A 12,297-nucleotide genomic window follows, 5' to 3' on the forward strand; every position below is an offset into this window, starting at 1 on the left:
CTTGCTCTCAAACCCGCAGTTTTCGATCTCTTTGCTCGAAGCTCCATTTCCGAAACTGTTTTGGGGGATTCCTACTTGGCATGTGACTCCTCCATTTGTCCAATTAGTTTTTGCTTTGGTGGTTTACATTTCAAATAATTAGCTACTCTTGGTGCTGCTGTAGATGAGCTTGCATGTTGAATTCTTAGAGTTCTAAGTAGTTTGAATGCTTGATATGCCCTCTATGCATCCCTATGAGTAGTTGCTATCAATCTTGTTAAGTTTTGTTGAGAAAAATTTGTGGACTAAAAATTTCAGAATTTTGTTCATAGGAAAAAGATGAGTTTCTTTAGGAAGTTTGCTTCCAAGAAGAACTCCAAGGGAGTTATTGGGGAGTCGTCGGACAATGACCTCCACACCCGGAGAGTGGTGGAGGTACGGCCGTGCTAATGGCCGCATAACCCATTCATGGATGGGGCCGAAATCCGCCAAGAGTTTGCACAATTTGCTACTAACGTCGGCCTCATCGACTTCATTGCAGCAGAGTGTGAACAGTATCATCTCCTCAAAAATTCCTTTGTGCAAAGTTTTCATATCTTGAGTAGGCATAATCCTCCTAAGGTGCAGTTTAATTTATATGCTGAAACCCATCAGATACCACTCGCTGAATTTTGTGACATATGCTTGATCCCGTCTAACGGGGATTCAATAGAGCCTAGGCCGCAGAGTTTGATGTTTTTTCTGCACTTTGACAGTGGGGGGTGATATAAGGGTGTCGAGTGTCACCGCCACTAGAGAGAGGGGGAGCAGGGGCGTGGCGGCTCTATCGCCTGTGCTTCTCCGACGAGGAGGCCACGACGGTCGCCGACGATGGTAGGGGTGGACTTAGGGTGACATGGGGGTCCATGTACGTACCAAAAACATGGACTGAGGTGGATGGATGGCGAGGCTAGCTTCTTCTCTAGAGACGGCTGGCGGCGGAGCCGCGGAGCTCGTCGAAGTTGGCGTTTCCGGCGATGATCCAATCAGATGGCTGCCCCAACTCGTTCTGGAGATCACTAAGATCTCTCCTGAGGCAGTGGGGGGAGAAGAGGATGGCCAGAGCAAGTCGATGGCCGTGGGGGATCCGCGCCAACTCCGGCGAGGATCAGAGGAGGCCCTCCTGGCCTCGCCCCGCTTCCTGAAGCTCGATTTGAGGCCAATGGGAGTGGGTGGGATGGTTCACGAGGCTCGTGAGTGCACTATTTATAGGCGGAGTAGTTGCCGTGCAGCGAGCGCCGCTGTGGAGATGTTGTCGGCGTTCTGGTGTGGCATGCAGCTCAGGCACGGGTCAGGAAAGAAGTAGAGGAGCGCGAAGAAGTTTTGGATGTACGTGGGCACAGTGGAGCGCACTAAGTAGGGCAGGACGCGCAGTCGCGCTCACTGTTTCGCCCGGATGCGCCGTGTCCGCGTCCGGTGTGCTGCTTGCCCCTTGCCGGCGTCGGGGAGGGTCAGGAGCAGGGGCGGACCCAGGGAAAAAATTGAGAGGGGGCAAAAATGTATGGCTATATTTATGAACCAACAAGTCAAAATCATGCACATAAACACACGGGCATAATAATCACTTAATTTTCCACATGGTAACCAAATTTACTAACATGTATATCTCAAAAGAAAAAGATCACTAAAAGGTAAAAGAAAACTAACCATTTGGGAGAAAATTAATTAAACCAGTATGACAATATCTTGTTCCGAAGTTGCAAAATAGAACGTTGAAACGTTGTTCTAACAATGTAATCTACAACCTGCATGAAAAGAAGCATTATCAAACTTGGGGAGAATGAAAACATTAAAAAGGCCACTATGAAAAAAGAAAAGGAGCTTTAGCGAATTACCTTTCGTTTCATGCCACGGCGGTCTTTCACCGCGTGAAAACGTTTAACTAGCTCTTCATTAGGAATTTTGATAAGAATACTTTTTCTACAAAGCAAATAAGGCTGTGGTTCATAAAATTATCACTGCTTCACAATCTTCACAGCTGAGAAGCACCTATTAATGTCAACGATTGCCGTGGCAACGGGCAGAGTTAGTGCTAGCTTGATAAGTCCATAGACTAAAGGATGAGAAATATGCTTCTTCGTAGTCACCACTAGTTCAGCCAAATCGCCAACATTTTTCAAGCTAGCAAACCTTGTATCTTGGGTTACATTACCTTGCATCTTAGAAGTAGTTGATTTTTTTAAAATCTCTCCATTATCTTCCCTGCAATTCAATCGCCCAAAACTGAAACCTTAAATGAATTTTCATATTAGTACAAATCATGACGATGAAGGGTGATTATCAGAATCGGATTGCTGTCTGTCAGTCTGATTAGCCAAAAAAAATATAATTACTAAATTCAAAATTGCATACTGAAATTTATATGTTACAAAAAATAGTTTGAATCGGCCTAATAATCCAATAGTGAAACTATATACATAACTTGATGTGATATAATACGGTTCCTAACTTAGAAATTGCAGACGAACAAAAAAAATCTGAAAAACAAAACCTAGATTGTACTGCTTTCCTGTTTACCTTGATGTTAATTAGAATTAGGGGATTGTAGAATTGATGTTTGGTGATGGGGCTATGCTGCGGCGTCGTCGGACAGCCCAGAGGGATAGGCAACGGCAGATCCGCGATTGCCAGCGGCGCGGCGGAGAGAGTCTGCGGCGGCTCCGTGCAAGCGGCGAGGTCAGGAAAATCCTTTTTGTACTCGTACGTGGAGTCTGTCTGAATCGTCCCGCTAGGCACGCTATGAAGCAAACAGGGTCGAATGCAAACGTTGGGCAGCAAGCCAACAATTCTTTATTTTTGTGCGCTGCTAGCTACACTACATGGGCTTTGAAAATACACTTGAAGCCAGGCCTAGTGGGTGCAACGTGTGATATCAAGTGGGGCACACGGCCTGTTCTCCCGATCAGGTATACGCGAACCAAAAAATCAAGTGGGGGCAGCTGCCCCCACAACCATCAACGTGGGTCCGCCCAGGAGCTAGACGGGTGGCCGTGGGGGAGCTAGCTGAGTGGCACGAACGAGATGTGTGGCGCGGGGAGGAAGATTGGGCGGTGGTCGAGGGCCCCGGCATCCAGAGCACGAGCTCAGCATGTCGAACACCTCGGTCCGCGTGGTCACCACATGCACTGGCATAAGCGGTGCTTTTGGGCCGCGCAGACCGTGTCTACGGTGTTGTCCTTTCAATAAGGAACTGCAATGCACCACCTAGCTCAAACGATGTGATAGAAGCTTGTTGCAAAGTTTCTAGACGGAAACTTGGACAGGAAGTTTAGCTCAAATGGCTCGGAGAAGAAGTCTGATTTTTGGTGGTTAAGCAACACGTAGGAAGGTAGCCATGTGGTAAAAATTTCAGTTCAAATGGATAAAGGAAAAATGTACTTGCTTCACAAACTGCCATTATTGAGCAGAAGCAAAAACAATTTCCCTAGCTGAAAATTTACAAAGGACTATGGCATATTTTTGCATGGGGAGGTGAGACATGATCCAAAGTATTTTAGGGAATTTTCTGAGGATTTTCTGAGCAATAAAAATGATGGTTGCTTCATAGCACAGAGAGAAAAAGGTGCTTTTCAAAAAGAAAATGAATATAATGCCATAAAGAAAAATTATGGCATGGCAAGAGAGTGAGAGCAATGAGATTTTGGGACGGATCTAGGATGATAGGCTTCATTTGAAAGAAAGTCAAAAATATTTCCAAGTGCTATATCCAAATGAATTGACAAAAAACTAATTTGAAAATGAAATATTCAAATAAAACCAAATAAAAAGAAAAAGATAAAAACCAGGGTGTCACATATGCAGTCCATCGGTGACTGTGGGCGATGTGACACGCTATCGTCGTCGTCGGCTGCCAGTGCTGCAGCGCAGCAATCACCGACGCTGCTATGCGGCCCATGGAAAGTTGTCGGTGCTGTGATGTGCCGTTCGACGGTGTTGCCCAAGCTATGACGCGACGATCGTCGTCGGCTGCTGGTGCTGCTATGCAATAGTCATGACGTTGCGGCCCATAGGCAGACGCCGGTGCTGCGGCCGGTGTTGGGATGCGACACTCACCAGCAGCTGTCGGTACTGGGAAGCAACGTCGGTGTCGGTGCTGTTACAATACGAGGTCCGCTGTGACGGAACTGCCTTTCTCTAATTGACAAACAAATTCTAAATTCAGGCATAATTTTAAATTCATGAATATTTTTAAAATTTATGAAAATTTTAAAAAATCATAGGCATTTTAAAATTCTTTTATATTTCTTTAGTTCATGAACATTTTAAAAACTTATAATTTTTTCATTATGATAAAATTTAAAATTCACGAACATGTTTTATAATATGAGAAAAAAATTCAATTTATGAGAATTTTCTATAATCCAAAATAATAATAATTTGTGAACTATTTTAAAATATATATAAAAAATAAATCATGAACATTTTATACAATCCATGAATAATTTTTAAATTTTAGAAACATCTTCTGAATTCACATTTTTTTGAATTCTGAAACATTTTTATTTTTGACAAACATTTTTTAGCCCTTAAGGAAACAAAAAGAGAGAGAGAAAAGAAAACAGGCACCCTGCACACGGTTAGCCCGGTTAATAAGGCAAACCTATCTTGAAACCGCTACGCAATTTAGAGAAGACAATGATAACAATATGTTATTTCTTAGTCTTATCTTTGATAATTAGTTATCCCTTAATAGTTTCCTACAAGCGATGGTAGTTACCACCACTTGCGTTTTGTATGTTGTATGTAGTATCTGTCGAAACCGAGAATATGTACGTGTAGTATGTAGTATATAACAATGATTAGGTAGTATATATACAAATTTTTAGGTAGTAAGTTCTCAAAAATCCTGAAAAAAATACTGAACTAACACACCTATAATATAACATGATCCAACGGAGGGATTGAAAAAATATGACTGCACGTGTCCTGGACAAAAAGAACAAAATTTTCAATATATATTAATCCTGCAGTGAGCTGAAATGCTTGTTTTTTTTGCTGAGGACACATAAATGCATATTTTCACAATAACACTGTTGGATCATCTTATTATATTAGAGTGGAGCTCCCCTATTTATTTTATATTTTTTACTTACTTTTTAACCGTTAAATGTTTAGCAAGCTTTAACTAGTTCTGTGGCAAGCTATGATAAACACAGTTTTAACCTATATATATATATATATATATATATATATATATATATATATATATATATATATATATATATATATATATATTGCATAGGCATAAAAATGTCTTACATTTTTTGTTATGAAGGGAGTACGTGGTAAGAGAGACCATCTCTTAATTGCATTCTCTTATGATTGTTCTCTCCTCTACCCTGACATTTATCGTACTCCTATGATAACATCGTACACGCCCTTAGAGCAACTCAAATAGCTCCAGTATCTATAAAAAAAACTACTGTTTACAGAAAGTTGAGGCAAAACTAGGCCTCCAAGAGCTCCTATAAACCCAAAAAAAATTTATGAGAGCACATAGAATGATTACAAGATGATAGCCCTCCTGTAAAATTGGCGGCACTTCATGTTCCTGAAGTTTCAGGAGACGATCGACCTCCTTCTCATGCACACCTTATCCTCCTCCCATTGCCGCCACCATGAGCACCAACACCCTCCCCTTCCCGCCGCCGCTGCTCCCTCCCAACACCGTCAATGTCCACACACAGCCTGCCCCACCCCCTAGCGCTAGCGTCGCATCGCCTCCCGGGGCGATCGGCCTGACTGGGTAGGGCTCATCGACGACTAGCCACCGCCATTCATGCCACCCCGAGAGTACAGCCAAGAGGGGTCGCGCCGTGCCGCCAGGCGTCCACGATGAAGAAGCCGCGTGCGGTAAAGAAAACAAAGGACACTGGTACCGTGGTTGGCCCTTCCAACCACTGTCGCCACACGGCCCCACATTGAGCTGCCACCTCCCCGCCCTGCACCTCACCAGTGACCGTCACATGTTTCAATGACATGCAGGCCCTAAGCCATTACCTACTTTTCTTTAACTAATTTTTTAACAGATTTTTATGAGAACTTGAGATCCATGCAAAAAAATTCTTTTTTATTTTTTTTATTTTTTTACATGTAATGTCACTTGACTAAGACTTGATTAAGTCTTAGTCAACTAAGACCTAACCACACCCTTTTCGTAAATTATACGGTCATGCCGTAAACCCACTTTTACGGGGAGGTTTTTACAGGACCTATTGGAGTTGCTCTCAGGGATTTGCTAAAGCTGTGGAGGCTGATGGCCGGGGGCGCAGATTGGGCTTTCATTGTGTCGGAAGAGACGATCGTCTGCAAGCTGTCCGCTTCGTGTTGCTATGAAATGTTCAGGGATTTGGCGGAGAGTGTCAGCCTGGAGAGGCTGTATCTATCTCGCTAGGCCAAAATGATCTCTTTTCATTCTTCTTTTCCTTGTTGCACCGGTTGCATCTTTCCCTGCCGAAAAACAAGTAAAAATACTGATGATTCTATAACATCTATGCAAGTCTGATTGTCCAACACCACGTGTACAAAGAATGTACTCCCTCTGGAAACTTTTGTAAGTCCTTAGAAAAGTTTACACACAAGGAACAAGACCAAAAGCCTGCTAGGTGCCAACATTCTTATTGTTTCACAAAATCGTGGATAAACTCTCCAATTTATAGTCCCTGCATCACACATGGTTATATCTAAACTAGGAAATGAAGAAGACTAAGCTTTCATACATGTATTATAAATTCATACCAACTGTATATTGCTAGCATTATTTGTTAAACAGCTGCAAGTTCAAACATTCAAGGCCATGACAAATGAAGAGAAACTCGACACAAACATGTAAAAAAAAATTACCACCTACTTTCCCCTTAAGGCCTTGTTCGGTTGCGTGCGAATCCGAGTGGATTGAAGGGGTTTGAGAGGGATTTAAACCTCTTGTAAGTCAAAATACAAACCAATCCTTGCCAATCCCCTTCAATCCTCTTGGGGAGAGGATTAACCGAACAAGCCCTAAAAAGGTCAAGGAGGTGACAGGATGAAACTAAGGTAAGCATAAATTCCAGTATCAACATCTGAGAACAACAGCTACCTGGCAACGCATGAAGATCAAATACTGTTTGATATTTACAGAATCCATAATGATACAACACTTGTTTACTTATAGCTCGAAAAGAAAACAAACTGACAGTGGAAAAACCAAAACCATGAATTATCCATGAACCAAGTACAGAAACAGACGTCAAGTTAGTTCCCTTCACACCGATAACAACCCACTCGTGCTCCTAATTCCAAAACCGATCTTGCCTAAATACTTGTAGATAAAATCAGAGGAACACTAGGACGATGCATAGAAATAATATTACGTTCAAATTTTCCTTCTATGTCCACATCCACATGTGAGCATAAGACACTTGCTTTTGGTCCGCGACAACAATTAATAAATGGCAACATCATAAAGAGTAAAGAAGGCTTAATAAGACAGATTGTCAACTCATATACCATCCGATATGATGTCATTTAATTTCATGGTAATATACTTTAGTTTGTATCAGGCACAAAATGTTGATGAGAAAGGGTCTTTTTTCAAGGCCAAAGAGTGCTCTTTGAAGGCTACAATGCATCCTTATGAATACAAGGGTGTTTTTTTTGTGTGGGTATAGCAGGACTTGAACCTGCGACCATTAGGTTAAAAGCCCAATGCTCTACCAACTGAGCTATACACCCGATTTTACAAGGCTTTGTTTAAACTTATTATCTCTTCTTCCATAGTCCTTCCTGTCAATTACAATTAAGTTCGGTTTATTGTACTTGTGTCTAACTGCAACACATTTTAAGGGGTATTTCAGAAAGTTCACTAGTAGAGACTTATAATCTGGAAACACTCACATTCTGCTCTGACTTTCTCAATGTTTTGAACTTAAATGCTGACTAACAGTATAAATTCAACAGATTACCAACTGGAAAGATTCTCTCGCTTTTTGTAGAAAGAATTCTCTCACGTTGATGGTCCTAAATAAATAGGAAGAAATGAACTAATGCTGCTGAAGAAGATAATACTAAGCTAGGAGTGATATCAGGGATGTTCGGACTGGTGTTAAATAAATCATCTGTGGTCCTGTAAATACAGATATTTCAAAGGAGCAAGCATGCTTATCTATCTACTCACCGTGAGATCCAGCAAGCAGCAGCGAGCACCTCCTTGACAGCGTGTACCACCAACAATACTCCGTGTCCAGCTTCCACTGTTGGCGAAGTTCAGTAGCACAGCGTAGACCTCAGGCTCAATTGACACCTTGATGCCGACCTCCCGCTCGCCACGCCGGCGGGGTAAGCTGGCACATGCCCAGTTACCGCCTCCCAAGCTGGAGCGAGGCCGTGAGCAACTGATATCCCTTTTGAGCTATGGGATGGATAGAAGTGTTTCGGAAGAGAAGAGAGAATGAACAAGGAAACTCCCACTTGATTATTGACCCATTGCAGTTATGACAGTGAGGGAAGACTCGGTAGGCCTCGGTTGTTTCTGCGTCAGCTCCTCCATGGCCGTCTTCTCTTCCTTCTGCCTTTTCTTGTGGTAAAGCAGGGAGGTGCCGGTGTCTTTCACAGAGAAAAACATAGGACCCATCTCTGCCAGACATTGTGAATCCACTGTGCTGAAACGCTGCATGTACTCCTTGGTTGGGGTGTAGCCGTACCATAGAGAGCGCTGCTGGGATGCAGGTGGCATGGCATCCCAATCTGGCAGTTGACCTACTCTCCGATGCCCTTCAACCTTGCCGAGTTATGGAAGTACGTGGAGCAGATAAGCCTTCGGCCTTCCTCACCAGGTCCTGTTCCATATAGGCATATTGTCAGTAGGATCTTCAGGGCTTTCAGCAATTGAGATCTCACTTCCCGAGCCTTATGGAGAGCCTTAACATGGATGAAATGGATGAACTGATTTCTGCAGCAGTCTCCTCGATATTGGGTTGACTTCCATTGCAAGTATATATTCAGGAGTGTTAGGTGATAAGACTCTGGGACAAAGAAGAATTTTTCCCTCTGCGCGTGCTCTCCTCTGCTTGATCTTTTGTCCAGAAGAAAACTGGGTGCACTGAGAGCATGGATACAATGGTCAATACTTCATCGCACTACAGCTTCTCCCCCATAAGAAGCATCATTGCGCTAGACTCAAGTCCAATGGGAAATCCACCATCTTCAAACCTATTTCTGTAAGGCCACCAACATTGTTCAAAGCAATACCCAGTGCTGGTACATGGAGTCGAGGATAATCTCCTGAGGGGTGGGTCCATGAAGTCCTTTGAATCTCTGGGACAGGGTTAGGGAGCATCTGATCCTGGTAAGCTGATTCTGTGCATGCACGCTGGTCTGCAGCTGCTCAGACTACTCAGAAAAACCTGAAGAGCATTCATGCCCATTCGTGGATTGTATACCTTCACCTTTCCACACCCAGTGTCAATGTTGTAGAAGATACCATCCACTGTGAGCGATGTGTCGGCAATATTGGTAGCAACAATACACTTGGGAGTGCCATTTTTCTGCCTTCTGAAGACCTTGGCCTGCAAGTCAGCAGGCAACTCCGAGTAGATTGGCACGATGGAGAGCTTGGGTACAGTCTTGGTTGACGATGGTATTAGCTGCTCCATGCGCTCAGCAAGAGCATAGCAGGTTCAATTTCTTCCTGCACAGTCATGAAGATGAGGATGTCGCCAGGACCACTCGTTAATTGGATTGTCATGGCCTGCTTCACTTCCGCTTCGACATAATCTTCACATGGTGTTTTGCTGAACAAGATATTAACTGGGGGCGTTACTACAGTAAGCAATATTTCGAGACTGAGGTATATGAATATCACAAACTTTATCAGGACTACAAGAGAACAAGGGCAAGTTAACAGCATACCAATATTTATCAAGGTCGGCGTCTTTCAAGGTCTTACCAAAAAGCACTCCATCCGTCATATACTACAAACAAACAGAAGGGGAAGTATAATATGGTTAGAAATTCCATGCTGAACAACTAAAAGTCAACCAAAACTAATTGCTGAACTTCAGGATGTTAATCTAAAGAGTTCTGGCATGTGGCCAACTATATCTAATCAGAAATCGTAAGGCTAACATAACAATGAGGTTACTAAGCCTATGAATGGTATAGTCTAGTGTTTGAACTTTCCTATAACGAAGTTTCTTGAACACCAGAAATATACACAACATATATGCTGATGTGAACTAATGCGCAAGCAGAATTGTACCTTTATAGTGTTAGCACAAGTGACGTCATCAAATCAGATAGCATATCTGACTTTATCACAAGTTCAGTCTCCATTTCTTCACTGACCTGCTTGGCGACACTCATGGCAGCCACACGTCTCATCGGGTAGAGTCAATACCGCCAGTTCTACTGATATCCATCCTCACGTAGATACTGAGTAAGTTGAGTGATCTTCCAAGAACCAATTTCGCAAACGACCACAACAACTTGATTTTCGTGCACAACCTGCTTAATGCAGCAGCACAACACCAGTTATTATGCATTGGTACTTACCATACTTCATTTGAAAAGGAAGTAAACACAGCAAATAAGCAAATTAGTCCAGGTAAAGAATGATGCATAAATATACAAGGTATTCAGAAGGAAATATAGATTCCAAACTTTGCTAACCACAAACCATTGATTCGGTTATCAATAACCTCAATAGAAGAGTTTTGCTTCAGATGGACAACATTACTCTCTTTTCAAGTATTCAAAGCAGAAACAGGAGCAGGAATAGAATTATCCAGAAGAATGTTATCTAAATCATAAGGCAACACAATCTCAGGATTTGCTGAAGGAAAGTAACATTGTTCAAGTTCATTTTGGACAAGATCATTTACCCTATTCATTTTATCAGAGGGATTACCACAATGGCTATCTTAACTTTAATAGCAAGGGGATCAGGAAAATCAGGACTCAGAAGGGCAACAGGATTACCTTTGAAGTATCAGAATTTCCAGATTTTTCTTCATAAGAATCTGTTGAGCTCTCTCCAGAATTGGGCAACCAACATTAGTCTTTTTGCTCTGACGAACAGTCAGAGCAGGGTCCCAAGTCTTCTTCTTCTGCCGCTTGGGAGGATCAGGAGTGGGGAGTGGGGACATGCAGCTGAGGAGAATTGACAGCCAGGATCACTTTTCTCTTGATACATGACTTTTCACATATTCCTTTTCACAAAAGCCCAGCTCCAGTTTCTCCACCAAAGATCTGTCTAATTCAGTAGTTTCTTCCTCTTGGGCCATGGATTCATGTAGATCATCATTATAAGACTCACAAATATCCATGTCCCTGACTAATTGAGAGCAGTATACATATCCATCGACTTTCCAACAGGTGAGTGACATGGAGGGACTGACGCTCTGAATGGTCAAATAATGTCCATCCAACAGGTGCAGGGGTAGCAGAAAACTTACCAAAAATATCACCAAATTTTCCCATTGCACTTGTTTAAAGCTGAGGAGGAGAAACTTCATTTTCATCTCCACCACTCTTCAAAAGGTACTTTAGTAGGATCCCTGTACGCAATCTTTACTCTAATCTTGCCATAGAAGGTTTTGAAAAGCTCATTGCAATACACATCCAATAGAATACAAAAGGAAGAAGTAATTTGTGCAAAAAACTTTCCAAGTGCACCACTTTAATGGCAATCCTCTAATCTGAAACCCAAGCTTCTTGCATTCCCCGCATGGTCCCACAAATCCATCCCAGTCAGTAATCCACTTAGTTTATCCCCCAACAGGAACATCAAGGTGAAAGAACCCTAGACCTTGAGCTGCACTACCAAAGAATACAACACAAGGATGGTCTTTAACCCACTCAGGACAATTCTTAACATTGTGGTTACTCGGTACATATCTTCAGTCTCACACAATTCAAGTCGAAATGACCTGCATCTCCACAGTTGAAACAGATCATACCAGCATAGAGGGTCCAACAATTGCCCAGTATCCTGTGCAGGTCGTGTCACTTGTTGAGTTTCAGTTTCCTGATAAGCGCTTGGGCGAGCAGTTTGTTGACAGCTTGGTTATTACTGATGTTGCTGATGCACAACCTGTCGAGGTGGGAATTGCTTGGTTGGAAGGTTCTGACTCTGGAATTGTTGCACCTGCTGAAGTTGCTGTTACTGGAATTGTTGGAACTACTGTAGAAGCTGCTGCTGCTAAGTTAGGCTGTTGCAAAAACTATTGCTGTTGAGACTGGGGAGGCGCCACGGTTGAGACAGTTGCTGACCCACTGGTGGTGGTTGACAAGGAGGAGGCC

At 42.8% G+C, this 12,297-nt stretch overlaps 1 non-coding gene and 1 pseudogene across 1 annotated transcript; both read right to left on the reverse strand.

The window, feature by feature from the left end:
- Positions 1-7,658: 7,658 nt before the first annotated feature.
- TRNAK-UUU lies at positions 7,659-7,731 on the reverse strand. Its single transcript has one exon. It is a non-coding gene; the product is annotated as a tRNA-Lys (tRNA).
- Positions 7,732-8,470: 739 nt separating this feature from the next.
- LOC119338596 lies at positions 8,471-11,141 on the reverse strand (annotated as a pseudogene).
- Positions 11,142-12,297: the final 1,156 nt, after the last annotated feature.

This window comes from Triticum dicoccoides, chromosome 7B (assembly GCF_002162155.2).
Source record: "Triticum dicoccoides isolate Atlit2015 ecotype Zavitan chromosome 7B, WEW_v2.0, whole genome shotgun sequence".
In the NCBI taxonomy this organism is placed as follows: domain Eukaryota; kingdom Viridiplantae; phylum Streptophyta; class Magnoliopsida; order Poales; family Poaceae; genus Triticum; species Triticum dicoccoides.